The sequence below is a fragment of the Poecilia formosa genome, unplaced genomic scaffold, assembly GCF_000485575.1.
Source record: "Poecilia formosa unplaced genomic scaffold, Poecilia_formosa-5.1.2 Scaffold5, whole genome shotgun sequence".
Taxonomy (NCBI): Eukaryota; Metazoa; Chordata; class Actinopteri; order Cyprinodontiformes; family Poeciliidae; genus Poecilia; species Poecilia formosa.
Window position 1 is genome coordinate 4,091,391 of NW_006799944.1, and position 11,021 is coordinate 4,102,411.

The window sequence follows — 11,021 nt, forward strand, 5'->3', positions numbered from 1 at the left end:
TCCAGATGAGACAGCTTTTATTTGGATTTTGTGGTCTCTAGGTGCCAGAACAATCAAAAGACCTTATCATTTGTCACTAAATACATCATGCAGGGTTGCGTAGTGTGAACTAAGTGTTCGTCTCTGGTTTATTTCAGTGTTAGTTTTCATGATCTGCTCTTTTGTTGTAGAAATAAATGTATTATTTTGGATCCACATTTAAATTGAAACTAAACCTTCTGCCCCCAGACAAGCCGAGAGACACTGAGGGACATGACAAAGTTTGGGATGAGAACAGCGGATTCAGCTCTTTCCAAATTAGCAACTTTGTCGTACAATATATTGCAAGTATATAGTCATCAAAATATCATTAATATTGTAGAAGATTGTTTAGAATGCAATAATTGTTGACTAATATCTACAGTATGATGATTATACATTTAACATTTCAATAAGACATTCAGCCTGTTTGATTAAGATCATTTTCATGCCTGACACAGATTACAGAGTCCCAGATTCGAACACTAACAGAGTTGGAAATATACATGAACAAGGCGGGAGTAAGAAAAACTTACATCAATTGCAACTGAGATCATCATCACTTTATTTTCTCATGATGCTGCCATTACATGATTTTCTGATATTGTGCAGCCTGTCCCATTGTTTGTGTATGGGGTACACAGTGACACTCTCCTCCTGGCTCATAAACCTGCACGATTAGACGCTTTAAAGCTTCTCCTCGATGCATGGCGTTAGCAAAAAGACCTACTGCAAATGAGCTGATTTCATTTCCCCTAAGACAGCTGAATTAGGTTAATCAGATGCACTATAATCAATGTTAGATGTGTGTAATAAAGACAAGGTGTTGAAGTTAAATCAAAAGTAGAAAGCAGATTATTAATAGTAGTCTTAAGGGTGCATATTTAAGCAGCAAAGCAGGCTTTTGCAGTCACAAAGTGGTTAAGTTAGTATTTATTCACCACTTGTCCCTTAAACATGTTTTATTTTTTCCCTCCTCTTTCTCTAGTTGATCATGTTACTTTAGTTTAAACATTGCTGTTTTAACTTCACTTCAATTACCTATATTACGTTGCACTTTGCATCAATGCATGTTTCTTTTTAAAGGTAACACTACTGAACCGTTGGTCCATTTGCATGTTTATTCTGTTACAACGCACATTTTTGGCAAATTCTTTTTGTTTGTTTCTTTTATACTCACCATTGTTTGTCCCTTTAGATTACAAAGCCAGAACAGGTGTGTGGGACGGGCCAGCATTTTCTGCTTAAATTGGTGCATGATGTCACTGATTGCATCACTGGGTAGAACAAAGTGAAGGGTTTTCTTTTTGTATTGCATTGTTTTTTTTTAAGTAATCTGTTCAGCTGCCTTGCATTAAATGTTTTAACTTGCACCATGCCATTTAGGTAAATGAGTTTGTGAATTAATGACCTTATTGCTGTTTCTTTGTTAAGATTTTGTTATGTGGTTTGACTTATTTTCTAATGGTACACACTGATGAAATGCCAGGGTGTTTCCAATTCTGTGTAAAACCAGTAAGATTTTGGCTGCTGGGAGATTGATGATGTCATAAAAACAAAATGTCAAAGAATAAAATCCACCAGGAAGAAAACTGAACTGTCTGCTAATGGATTTCTTATCAACTTTCTTGACATTGACTACACTTCTTCACATACACCTCTTTTATTTTTTTCATGTTTTTTCTATGATTATACAGCTAGTACATGACATAAAAGCAAGGGTTTACCATCTCAGGTTTTTTTTTAGTACATTTATGTAGGTTATAGGTGTCAATAAAGGGGGGGGTTTTAAAAACCTTATGGTTTGAGAACCACTCTGTTACTTGGTAAATGATAGTAAAAAAAAAAAGCTCAATAATTCTTTTAACCCAATTCCCACAATTACACTATTTTTTTGTGTGTTTTAGTTTTAAACATTTGCACCAAAGGCAAATGTTGTGTCACTGCTGGTAAAGGAGGGGTGCTCATCTCTTTTCTCACACATGCAAAGCCCACTCAGATGGCAGTATTCCTCTCCCACTTCCCCCCACCCCAGCAATCACTCCCAGCCATTCCTGCCCCAGCTGGGTGATGAGAAACAATGAATTTATATCTGACGTGTTGTCATTCTTTTCTCTTTACTACACAGAGTTTTTGTGCCTCGCTCTCTCCCATGCGCCGTCGTGCCATTGGTTGCTGGTAAATGGACTAAAGCGCCACTCAATAGGCTGATGCACTCCGTCAAGGCGAGGGGGCTTGACCTTTCCTGGCGTGGGGAAACGCAATTCATATCGGCCCCAGACCAGCTGCCCGCTAAACGAACATCTCATCCAATTTCCAGACGCCTGCAACACAAAAAAACAAGAGTGGTTTGTTTGTGTGTGTGTGTGTGCGTGTGTGTTGGGTGCTGGGTGGTTGGGCGAGAAGAGAAGGTGGGGAGGAGCGGGGTTAGAGGGAGAGGGGCTTGTGGGCAGGGAAGTCCTGATGGATTTTAGATTGGTTTCTCAATTTCTCTTCACTCCAGAGAGGTGGGGGGAGAAATGAGACAAAGAGGAAAAACAAACACCAAATGCTCAAATGCACACACAGGCATACACGCACGCACGCACGCACACACACACACACACGCACACGCACACACACACACACACACACTTACCAACACACAAGGAAGCTGGGGGGGGGAGAAAGGTTGCTTAAACTGACCCCTTGATTTACTGATTATTCATTTACTTGTTGAGGTGTTTATTATTCCAGGTTGTTAAATGATTTTACGGGCCAACTTTTCTTTCTTTCTTTTTTTTTTTTTTGAAGTATTTCTATTTTGTCCTTCACCATATCTAAATCATCAACACCAGACAGACTATTAATGCCAGACCACCAAGAGAGATGGTTACTGTGGAGACGGCAGCCCCAGAGGATTCGTTCATGATAAACAGGAATACAAACACACAAACAGAAAACCGCAATCAACTTCTCTGCAGTCTCAATGCGCCCGTACTTGGACAGTTACACACATACGAAGTCCTCATAACACTCGGTGGATCATTTATTCACTAGGAGAATATGTCGTGGGCTGCAAAAACACACGCTAAATTAGATAAAGGATTTGTCATCATATACATGCAATTTAAGGCAAGTGTGTTCAGATGCAACGCAAGCAACCTGTCTTGAGAGAGCAATGAAGACCTGGCGCTAAAATCGGCTCGATTTTTATGCATGCTCATAAGGCGTCTGCATGACGTGTTTGAAACAGACACACATTAATAAGCAGTGATAATTAAACAGAAGTGGTTTGTGCTTTATGGAAGCGGTGACTTGGGCCCAGATAGTCTTCAACAAACAAAACACTCTTTGTTTTATCCTCCCCAACACAGAAAATAATAGTACTGACATGCAAAGAGAGCATCAATGCCATTACTTCTCATCGATTCTAGGTCTCTTGTCCACACATGTATTGCACAAACTGAGATGGAAAATAATTTACTCTTCTGAAAATATTTAACAAAAATTCCAGCTGAAAATCTGTGTTTTGCAAGCCACCTGCATATGCCTTATTGCCAACTTTTTATTTTATTTTTTATGATATGACGTTTAAAACTGCCCACGTCATTTAATTGCATGGACTTTGTCTTCTGAACAAATAGGCCTTTTTCAAATGTACTGCTATTCCACTTTTTGAGGTTGGACTAAATATTTGATGCAATTATGTATTATTCAGCAGTCAGTAGCTCCTTTGATTGACTGGAAATAATATGGTATATGTTTCTCTTTTCGCATGGCTGGGAGATATTTCAACATTTACTGCAGATGAATCTCCAAGGTCTCGGCGGCTGAGTCAGAGAGGGCCGAGTTGCGAAGATGTCTATACTATCACGTAGCTACGAGGAGGTAAACATTTCAAATTTTTTTCTTAAAACTGCAGTTCTTCCTCAGGCAACAAACTAAGACACTTTTTTGTTTTTAAATTAATAACTTATGTTAATAATTTGGAACAGCTGTTTTGGACAAAAGTTTTCTCCTTAAGCAGATTGCTCTTGAGTTTTCCCAGTGAGCTGTGCGGCAGCAGAAATTCGGCCTCAAAGCACCTGAGATCTCCTGGGTGACTTGCATTTCCCCACGGCCCCGTTTCTGCCTGCCAGTCTGCACGGCGTTGGAAGGCCCGGCCCAGTTGAACACATTTAGTGAGCCTTCAACCTTGGACTCACCAGGGATTCAATATATCATTCCACCTTCCACAGACAAGTTACTTCCTGTCTAACAAGATGATTCTTCATGTGGTATGATGTAACCATTAAACATTTGAGTGAAATGTGCACTTTTTCCTTTACCCTGACTTAATGTTTGTTATTCCTATTACAGATGTATCACTGATACCTGTTTAGGAATGACTGTCCTCTTTTCCCCCCCTTCATTCTCGGTGGTGGTGACGGGTGGGATGTGGGTTGGCAACAAGGATAGTGATCAAATTTCCTACACCCCACAAAAGCAAACACAGCTAGTCGGCAGTGTGTGCCACACATCCCCGGAGTCCAACTGCTGCTCTGAAACCAATTTAGCAGCCTCTGCAGCATGGAGGAAACCTCTACACCCCCCCCCCTCCTCTTTTCTTCTATCCATCCATCCAGCCCTCCCTCCTCCTTCTTTTCCTCTCGCTTTCAGTGTGCGCTCAGTTCTCTCTCCCAAAGTGTCACTCTTTAGAAAAGTGGGAGGCAGGAAAGGGTGGGCAAGTTCGGGCTGGAGAAGGGGAGGGGGGGAGGGAAGAAGGGAAAGGCTTCTCTTCTTTCTGAAATCATGCTCTGGATCAGTCTGGAGAGGCCTGGTGTGTTTGGATTGGCATGGTGGCTGGCAGACGATAGAGGGAGGTGGAGCTGGAAGAGAGTTATAAATAAACATTTCAACAGGACTGCAAAGAGGTGTCGGCAGGCCTCAGGCCACAGACCTTCCACGGGCTCTCTGGCGCCTCTCCAGGTCACATTACATGAGAAAACGGCCGGATGAAAAAAAAAAAAAAAAACGCTGTGTGTGTGTGTTTCTTTGTGAGTCGGTGTGCAACAGAGAAATAGCCAGAGAGAAAAGAAACTTGATAGGGTAGTCTCTATGTTGCTGTGGATAGACCAAACAAAGTTGTCTGTTTTCATGAAGTTAAAGGAAAATGTGGTTGTTAGATGTGATTTACAGATAAAAATGGTGAAATGCTGTGATTCCAACCCCTTCAATTTAATACCCTTAAATAAATCCAGTACAACCAATTGCCTTCCAGTCACCCAACCAGTAAATAATTTTGGAAAAAAGGTATAACAAGACTCTGAGCCTATACTGAAACATGGCTGCTCGCCCAAACGAGCGAGGAAAGAATCGATCTGATGTAGTAACACTTTTAGGCAAAATGGCAAAAAGAAACATAACGATTGTCTTATTTGAAAACTAAATTTAAAAACCGTAGGTTCTTTGTGATTCATAAATGATCTTTTTTAAGTAATTTTAAATTCTGTAATTTCCAGGGGTGGTAGGAGTTCAACCTGCAATTAGCGGGTTGCAGATTCAAACCCGTCTCCATCGCTGGATCCTTGGGCAAGACTCTTCACTCCCCTTGCCGGCTGGGGGTGATCAGCGGGCCTGGTGACGCCGGTGCAACACCTCTACCAGAGATCTGTGGTAGCTACTACAATGTAGTAGCTTACACCCCCGTCAGCGTGTGAGTGTGTGTGTGTATGTGAAGCGTTTTGGGATGCTGTAGACTTGATAAAGCGCTGTAAAAGTATCTGCCATTTACCATTTTACTATTTAAACAAAACTGATCATTCAGGAATTTCACCTAATTTATGGCTGCACATTGCATATCAAGTGAAACCACAGCGGGTTGGAGCAAAAGTATGAAGTCAATCCTGGGAATGAGAAAGTACTGCCTGTACTTTATTCTCCTTCACCCGGCCTCGGAGCCGAGCAGTTGGGCACCGGGCTGAGAAAATCACTGGCAGCAACAGCAAAACTCAGCACTTCACATATTTGTTTTTGAAAATGGTAAAATAAAAAATATGCATCGTGGTTTGATGCGGGCCAAAGAAAGTTTACAGTAATGTGATGCTGCGCATCTGTATTCATTGACCGGGCCTCTTTGGGATGGGTGCCTCACGATACTAAAGAGAAAATATATGAAACTACACTGTATGCTGAATGACTTCATTCTGCACACAAGTCCCTTAGTCCAATATAAACTTCGCTTACTTGAAGGTTTTCCACTCAATCAGGCCTGAGTGGTCCCCTGAAGTCCCCTTGTGTGACTCAGGTTCATGGCTGATCCCACAGTTAGAAAAAAGAGATGTTTTGGTTTCATGGTTACTTATTGCAGGCAGAGTTTTACAGTTGTGTTTTGGCAAACGGAGCTGGTGCTTTTGGCTGCAGCTGTCCACATCTGTGCTCAGCGGGAGTTTTCTCGAGCCCTCGCCACTGCCTCCCTTCAGATACAAAACGAGATAAGATGATCATATTTTACTGCCTGGATGAGCCGCAGATCAGAACAAGGGCGAGAGAGAAAAAGAAAAAGAAAAAAAAAAAACCCTGCAATCTACGAAAAATATTTGTGGCTCTATTGTGATTACAGATAACTTACAGACTTCTTGAACAGATTAAGACTTTCATCATACTAAATCTTTGGTTTCGATCCTGTAACGTCGAAACACTGTTTTAAAGAGCTGAAGAGACTGGCAAAACGCTACGAAGAGGAATGGTTCATCCAGATGCATTTTTGAGTGAAGATGAAAGGAGAAGCCGAGGATGGAAAGAGTCAAAAGCAAAACAGAACTCGCAGGAAAATGTAGACCACAGAATGCTATGAAGTCAGAGGAAGCCTATCTTCTTTTTATTTAGTTGTGGTTCACTCCACAATTTACTATAAAAACCTGGCAGTGTCCTCGGGGGCTAGTTAGTAGATCCCACTGATATGACTAGACTTGGGTGGCTTCACCACAGGCTTGGCCAGGGGTGAAGTGACTTCTAAACACTCGGAAACTTTTGAGCGTCTGGCTGCGTGTTTGTCCACCTTTTTGGAGAGACGTTGCAGCTTCAGCAGAGACAGACAACACTGATGACCCTCTCAGTGCAATATTTTAGTTTCAGACGAATGACCACTTTGTTTTTTTTTCACCTTTTGATAGTCATCATCCCTCTTCCATAAAAAATGTCCTTTGACCCTGCTGCCCTTCAGAAAACAAAATATTTGGGTTGAGGAATCGGCTCCATGTGACAATTAGCGGGAATGAAATCTGATTTTAATATTTTATTTATCGTGGAAACATTTTGGGGGAAAAAAATTAAAAGTGTGTTTTCTTATAACTGTAAATCCCTTAAAATGGCTTAAAAAAGAGCTGGAGGCCCTTGGATTTTATATTCTGGACATACTTTTTACCTTTTCTTTTTCTGAAGAAAAGGTAAAAACACACACAACTTTACAGGTTTTTTAACACAGATAAAATTTTAAAAAGTGTGCTGTGCATTTTGTATTTAGTCCACTTGAGTCAGCACTTTGTAGAGCCACCTTTCACCGCAGTGACAGCTGCAAGTATTTGGGGTATGTTTCCACCTGCTTTTCACATCTACAGGCTGACATGTTTGCCAGTTCTCCTCCGCACAACAGTTCAAGCTCAGTCAGAATGAATGCAGAACACAGGCGAGCCTTGTCTAAAAACTTGGTGAATTTTAAAAGAAACTGGCTGCACTGGATTTTATTTAGGATGAGTAAAAACAGCTAAATACAAATGCACACCATACTTTCTAGGATTTTATTTGCAAAAGCCTAACATTTTTTTTTTATTATTTTCCTTCCACTAAGTTTGTAGTGGTAATGTTAAAAATAGGGGGAGAGGGGGGGATAAATAGTGTGAATATTATTCCAAAATATTTTATGATACAACTGATTTTTCTTTCTTTTTTTTCTCTCTCTCTCCTCGGATTACTTGAATGTACAAAATACAATGTATACTTTGGGTTTAATTTATGGCTCGGGTCCATTTTTCCACAAGTATGTTATTTGACATCTGCTTTTCCTCCTTATTTTATTCAGTGAATGAGAAAGTAATGGGGATCCAGATAGAAGAGAGGAAAACCAGCGCAACACTATTACCCTTTCCTGTTTCTGTAGAGCCAGGAATCTTCAGGGAGGTGAGCTGAGAGGAGTCCTGGCGGACGGCCACTTCTGACGGGCCAAGTCGCACTGTGGAAAGAGGAGAGAAATCAAGAAACCTGTTTGTAACAAAACTGATGGAATTTCAACTCGGAATTAGATAAGCATGACGAATAAATTGAGTTTCATGTTTTCATGGAAAAAAAAAAGAAGAAGAAAAAATTAACAGTACTTTTGCTTACTTTCCGTATTGTTAACTCTGAATACACGCTGAAGGAATCTCATCTTCTGTTTCTAATTAAAGTGCAGCACTATTTTCCAAACAGGCTTTACCAAGAAAAATATTCTTGTAACTCGGAATGTTTTGCGCAGTGGTTTTTTTTTTTTTTTTCACTATAAACATGCACAAAATATTACACAACTGCACTGCCAAAGGATAGAAAATAAACAAAAACATGGGTGTTGTTTGCATGGTGAAGGCTTAAAGAAAATGTGCAGGATCTATTTCAGCATCAAAGACAAAATATTTATGACGAATTAAATATTTACTGCAATTGTCAGCAACCGTATCTGTTAAAATTCGACTTGTTGCTTTTTAATTTTTGTTTACACTTTGCTGTAAGTTATGCAGTTGTAATAAGACCTTCAAACATAAATAACGAGCATTTAGCTCTCGAGTCAGGGTTGAAGAGGAGGTACGTCTAAGCTAACCCCCAAGCTGAAAATCCGTCTGACGGGCGGAGGGATCAGTGAGGTAAGCAAATAAAGCCAAACAGGAGGTAAACACTAAAACCCCTGACCTGCCCTTTAAGAAACACCCTTTTCTCCTCAATCGGTGCTACCAAACACAACCTCCAGCGCTGCCAGCAAGCTGCTCTCCTGACAGCCTCAGACTCTGAGGCCTAAAGAAAACAAACTGACTCTGATTATGAAAATAGTGCCGTAAGGCCCTCCCGGTGCCAAACGCTTATCTTACACAAGGCGGGCTTTGTGCTCTGTGGGGAGTTCTTGCTGGCCCTCAGCCGCCCCACCAGGTGGAGACTTCCAGGGCCCGGCTCGCCTCCTCCATCCCTTTCCCTCTCTTTGCCCTCGCGCGCACAGTGTCACGTCCGCCGGGACCGCTGAGTATATTTTGAAAGGGGAGCATCAGGAAATTGATCCACAGGCACCACACTGTTCAGAGGGCAAAAGCAATTCCTTAACAGTTGGGGATGATGAAGCTTCGCGAATGCAATGCCAACATTGTTTCATGCACCGAGTATTTCAAATAGAGGTTTGACATATGGGAAAGGCGAATCCTCTTGATGAGCATAAGAGTTGGGGGTTGTTGCAAGGTGGGAAATTTCGGGAACAGAGCATTTATAATATAGATTAAGATTTCATCAGGTTACATCAGTTTGGTTGGAAAAGAAATAATAGGAAAGTCAGAGCGAAGAAATTTCTAGAGGTAGTTAAGTAAGAATATGACACTTGCAACGCGGATTGAATAATGCCTTTTTGCTGACAATTCTGCTGTTGAATATTTGAACTGCAAGTGAGATTTGACAACAAACACAGGGAATCCTTTTGGTCTGGCATTAAGCCACGACTGTCTGTCTGAAAACAGATGCTTCAATGTGCCTGAGCTCAAAAAAGTTCAATTCAGCATTACTACTGGCATCATTTAAAAGCCAGTGGTACAGAACAAGAACTATAGCACCAGTAGTATCTACTGTGTGTAAATGGGACGCTCCGAAGTTTGAAGTGCGGTTCTGTGGGGTTATCAGGACTAGTACCTGGAGCTCAAAGCTGTCAAACCACAGTAAATTTGCTGGAAGTTGAAGAAGTCCCTGGATCAGTGAAAGGCTAACCTCCAGTCAGAAGCAAATCTGTTGCAATTTAAAACAAGTCAATAAAAATCTGAGTGGAGTGGTCTCTAAACTAGAATAAACATCGTCAAAGACACCATGTCCTGCAGTTGTATGTTCTTCATAAACAATGTTGATGATGTACTGAAAGGCTCCTTAACATGAATGATGGGAACCGAGTTGCAGGTTTTTCTATCTGTGTTATTGCACCGACAGAGACGGAGATCGCACTTGCTGGCCTTGTTTGAAATGCAGATATTGATTCTGAATTGTCCTTGCACAACTTTCGCAGGAGTCCTCGTACTTCTGGGGCGTTCAAAGTGACTGACAGGACTCTCAGAATGACACCACAGCATGTGGGAGCACTTTTCTGATGACAATAACAGTTAGGAGTAGCGTAACCTTTGCCAGAAAAGTATTTCATTCGAGTCAAAATCAATAAATTATTTGTGCTGTCACTTAAAAATACAACACACATTCGGGAGGTGAGAAGCGAACAACTTCATTTTTATTTAGATAAAATGAGTTAGAAAAAAAAAGAAAAGAAAAACGAACCAGCTCTATATAGGGGATTCATTTGTGAATCTGTTTCCATTAATCTCCATCAACGTAACTTTGAGTGCCGTTGCTTAAAATTAGCAATTAGTTTTTATTACTTCAAATCTCAGACAAAACGAATAGACATGTTTTTGGTGAATAACCTGGTGACTAACTAGTATTAAAATCTGCCTTGATGTTCACGGAAAAGGTTGGCGGTAAAATCAGGTCACACATTTTGCAGGTGGCTGACTTTGGGACCTGATTACTTGTGATCATTTAGATAGCAGACATTCTTCTCCAGCAACCACATACCACAGCTGTCAACAATTTTGAAACAATCCAGGATAATATTGATGATTCCTTTCTCCCAAGGGAACTTTTTGGAGTGGGTTTGCTAGTAAAACAACCGCTTCATCATCATGCAGCCATAAGTGATTGTAAATTACCAACATCAGAGAACAAAATTATCAAGCAGATTTGATGGATGATTTTGAGATGTGCATGCACATCCTTTT

The 11,021-nt window shown here is 40.8% G+C and overlaps 1 long non-coding RNA gene across 1 annotated transcript; it reads right to left on the bottom strand.

Annotated features, from left to right (window-relative positions):
• Window positions 1-467: 467 nt before the first annotated feature.
• Window positions 468-8,496, bottom strand: LOC107837645 (uncharacterized). Its single transcript, XR_001663688.1, has 2 exons — window positions 8,120-8,496; window positions 468-2,342 (listed from the first exon to the last, which is right to left on the bottom strand). It is a non-coding gene; the product is annotated as an uncharacterized LOC107837645 (long non-coding RNA).
• Window positions 8,497-11,021: the final 2,525 nt, after the last annotated feature.